The 4,898-nt window shown below is 39.4% G+C and overlaps 1 pseudogene; it reads left to right on the top strand.

Annotated features, from left to right (window-relative positions):
• Window positions 1-4,416, top strand: part of LOC103746932 — a 78,332-nt pseudogene extending 73,916 nt beyond the window's left edge.
• The last annotated feature ends 482 nt before the right edge of the window (window positions 4,417-4,898 follow it).

Here is a 4,898-nt window from a genome sequence, read left to right as displayed (position 1 = left end):
TAACAAGCAGTTGGAGAAAGTACAGAGAAACCCTCCCATTCACAATAGCCTCAAAAAATATATAAAATATCTTGGAATAAACCTGATCAAAAACATCAAAGATTTCTACAATGAAAACTTTAAATCTTTAAAGAAAGAAACTGAGGAAGACATCAGAACATGGAAAGACCTCCCATGCTCATGGATTGGAAGACTTAATATTGTGAAAATGACCATCCTACCAAAAGCAATATATAGATTCAATGCAATCCCAATCAAAATCCCCATGACATACTTCACAGAATTAGAAAAAAACAACCATCCTTAAATTCACATGGAAGCACAAAAGACCCCGGATATCCAGAGCAACCCTGAGCATAAAGAGCAATGCTGGGGGCATTACTATACCAGATCTCAATGTATACTACAGAGCTATAGTCATATAAACAGGATGGTACTGGCACAAAAATAGATACATAGATCAATGGACCATCATTGAAGATCCAAACCCAAGTACATGCAATTTCAGCCGCCTGATATTTCACACAGATGCCAAGAACACACAATGGAGGAAAGACAGCATCTTCAATGAATGGTGCTGGCAAAACTGGATCTCTACCTGTAGAAGAATGAAACTAGATCCTTATCTTTTGCCTTGCACAAAAGTCAACTCCAAATGGATCAAAGACCTCAATGTGAAACTGGAAACCCTGAAACTATTAAAAGAAAATATTAGCGGTAACTTACAAGATATAGGTGTAGGAAAGGATTTTCTAAATCAGACAGCAGTTGCTCAGGAATTAAGGTCAGAAATCAACAAGTAGGACCTCATTAAACTAAAAAGCTTCTGTACAGCAAAAGAAACAATCAAAAAAGTGAAAAGAAAACCCACAGAATGGGAAAAAATCTTCACCAGTGACACATCTGACGGAGGTTTACCATCCAGAATATATAAAGAACTCAAAAACAAACACTTGAGAAACAAAATGACCCAATTAAAAGATGGGTGAAAGATCTAAACAGAGAGTTCTCAAAGGAAGAAATAAAGATGATTAAGAAACACCTCGAAAAGCATTCAACATCATTAGTAATTGGGGAAATGAAAAATTAAAACCACCCTAAGGTACTCCCTTATCCCAATCAGACTGGTTAGGATCAAGAGAACAAATGATACCAAATGCTGGTGAGAATGTGGAAAAGAGGAACACCCATTCACTGCTGGTGGGATTGCAAACTTGTGCAGCCTCTGTGGAAAACAGTGTGGAGAACTCTTAAGATACTAAAAATGAACCTACCATATGGCCCGATTATACCACTCCTTGACATATACCCAGAGGACTCATCCTATTGTAGAGACACTTGTACATCCATGTTTGTTGCTGTTCTTTTTACAATAGCTAAGAAATGGAAGCAACCTAAGTGCCCCTCAACTGACGAGTGGTTAACAAAAATGTGGTATATTTACACAATGGAGTTCTATTCAGCAGTAAAAATGATGAAATAATGAAATTTTCAGGTAAATGGATAGATCTAGAAACTGTTATACCTAGTGAAGTAACAGACTCAGAAAAACAAACAGCGTATGTTCTCCCTTGTATGTAGATCTTAGCACCAAATCCTTTTAAATTCCAGGTCCTTTTAATAAGATGATGCTATACAGCAGTCCCTTCTGCATGAAATAACTACCATCATCATGACTTCAGCTGAGCCTGATCGCTAAATATTATCAGAACTGGGCTTGTTGACAGTTGTGCTCATTCATTAAAGGAGGGCCAAGCAGGGTCATTAGACCCTCACTGGATTATCCAGCCACTCTTTCCAGCCAACTGTATGTAATTTGGCCCTAATCACACATGGCCTCCTGGATTTGGGGCACGATTAGTTTTCTCGGTGAGTAACCTCAATAAATTCATTGGTTCCCCTGTAAAACTTTAATCAAACTTGCCTTGTCAGTAGAACCTTAAATGGGAATAAGCATTGCTTAGCATCCCCGGGAAAAGAAGTCTCAAAACAAGTGGAAAATTCGTTAATGCTATTATGTCTCATAATTATTTTTTAAAAAAAGAAGATGAGAATGTAAAAGATGTTAAAAGGATATGGGAATGGAGGTATTTTTCAAAATAGAAAAGATGAAAAAGCCTAAGCAAGTGATGAAGGTCTGTGTAGGTTTGTTATGATATTTAAAGGATGAGACAAAAATAATATACACATAATCTTGAAATTTCTATGGTCATAGTTTAGTCAACTAGTTTAAGGAACAAAATATATTTCTAGTGAAGGTTTATATGAGAATATTTGGTTTTTTACCCAAGCCGTATCTACATAGCACATGATAATTAAAAGTACAAGACTGGTGGAACTAAGCTTATCGGATGTTTAATAGCCATACTTTGAGGCCTATACTAATGTGGTCAGAGGGATTAAAGGACAGTTTTTGCCACTTGCCCTCCAAGGTTGACCAAGTTCCAGAGGGCTATGAAACATTTCTCAAAATGTCCTGTAACTGTGGTGAGTCACCTGTCCTCTTGTTCAGGGAGGCCATGGAGACCCCACAAGATAGACTTGAACCAGGGTCCAGTCTACAAAGAGGAGGGTCAACTCAAAGGAAACATCTCATTCATCCTTCCAGGTGAAGCCAGACATGTTCGAGCAGGACCTTTGATTTATCTTCTCATAGATGGAACTGGTAAAAGAAAGGAGCCAGGAGCTCCTCCCAAGCCTGTGTGACCCCTGAGGAACAGATCTTCAAATGATCTTAAGTGTAAAAATAAATTTATTTATTTGGGCCAGCTGTCTTAAACACCCAAAAGGAAAGTATAATCACAGAGTTAAGTCATCAGTATATTTCTTTAAGAGTTCAAGGGATTACATGTCTCAGACATTAGGCTTAAGTCCATATAAAAAGTTATTTAGACAATTATTTCTCATTGTTAATTTTGTTCTAACCAGAAAGTGCTGCTCAGATGTAAGACTTCAAATCTTGGTCTCCAATACTGTGGTGCCCACCTGCAGATAAGGGAGACAACCAGCTGTTCTTCTAAAATGATGGATATATTTGTTTTCTTCCCCTGTCTAGAAGTTTTGAGAGGGAACTGACACTAATTCTAACCACTCCAACAGCTATCAAAATACCTGAAAGCAAATCCTGAGTCCATCACGCTAGAGTCCAGCCTTGGAAGACAAAAGAAAAATGAGGAGGAACCCAATAGAGGGATGCTTTTGGAAGCCCTTGTCAAGAGATTACAACGGACTTTCATATGAACATTTGAAAATTGCCATGTTCTGACTTTTTTCTAGTTCCCTGTCTAGAACTTGTAATGCTAATTACTCTTGCCTTTACTTCTCCTTCAGAGCTCCTCTTCACGATCCAAGGTCTTTCTTTTCCCCTTAGAGATAAGAGTTATGCAATTTGGGAGTCTTTTAGATAAACCCACTGAAGGGGTCCTCCACTTGCCTCACCCTGTGTCCTTTTTCAACATGGAAGAAGCCAGAGTAGTTTGTGCCCCAATTCCCTATTGGCAATTTGGGTAATCTCTTCAGAGGATGGCGTGACAAGAATAGGAGGTAAGAACTGGCTAGACAAGGTAAAAAGACCCCCAAGAATATTTGCGAGTTTCCTGGCTAAAAGTCCAAATGTCCTTGGGCCTCTTAGCAACATACTCTGTTCCAAAGGCCAAAAATGCAGAAAGTATTTGGGAGCTTGTATCTAATCCTTAAAAGATTTTAGGCTTACTTCTTTAGAGGGGAGGAATGTTAGAGTAACCAAAATCCCCGTAAAATTAAATAAAGAAGAATGAGTGCATGAAATTATCATAAAAAAGTGATGGTGAGATATGGGAGGAGTTGTAGGGGAGGGAGTAGGCAGGGATTTGATCAAAACACCTTATATGCATGTATGAAATTCTCAATAAATTTTTTATTTAAAAAAAACCCAGTTACCCCGCAGAGTGCTAAGATAGGAAAGACTGCTTAAGACAGGATCCCAGATCTCCTGCTGACCCCCACAGTCAGAGGGCTGTTCTCTTTGGATGAATATCGCCAACTTTGATAAAAGCAGAATGACATTATTAAATGCCACTGGTTTAAAAAAAAAAGAAAGTTCACAGGGTGGTAACCTTGGCTGGAGCCAGACATCAAGGTGACAGATGAGATGTTTATGTTTATGGGAAGATGGAAGCCACAGCCTTCAAGTGGTGCATGGAGATGTGTCCAAGGCTACATGGATGCAATTGTCTCTCTGGTCACTCTCAGGTTAAATATGGGCCTTTCATGTTTCTGTGGCCAGACAATCAAGCTTTTGAAACACAGGTTCAGTCCTAACATGATGGCGCAAGAGGCTGCAAATTTCATCATGAAGGTCATCAGAGCTGCTTTTTCAGTAATACGAGCAGGACCTATGACATGGTCTAGTATTATCAGAATGTTATCCACTACTAAGGGGGAGGACACCTCTGAAGCCTAGCTGCACCCCATGAGTCCCCAGAGAAGCTCCTACCCTGTGGTCCCAGGCAGGATGTGGGGGTGTGGCAGGCACATGGAGATGTGATGCCAGAGACAGACAATCATGTGATAGTGCTGTATGCACAGGTCTGAAGCCTTTGTTTGCACTGGACAATTCTGTACCTGTTCACCTACATAGATACATGAAGTATTTTCTTGTGTAAAAATGAAAAATTAATGTGGAAAATTAAAAATCCCAAAATGTGAAAAAAAGATAGAAGAATGGTGCTCAGCTGTTGAGAGTAGGTACTGCTCTTCCAGAGGACTCAAATTTGGTCCCTAGCACTCTCTTCAGGTGGCTTACAACTGCCTGTAATTCCAGCTCATCTGAGTGTATCTGCACTCACATGCACATACCCCTCACCCACGTACACACAATTTAAAAACCATAGGAGGGGCTAGAGAGATGGTTTACTGGT

The sequence above is a fragment of the Nannospalax galili genome, unplaced genomic scaffold (genome assembly GCF_000622305.1).
Source record: "Nannospalax galili isolate Female #2095 unplaced genomic scaffold, S.galili_v1.0 scaffold84, whole genome shotgun sequence".
Taxonomy (NCBI): Eukaryota; Metazoa; Chordata; class Mammalia; order Rodentia; family Spalacidae; genus Nannospalax; species Nannospalax galili.
This window is presented reverse-complemented; position numbering and strand designations above follow the sequence as displayed.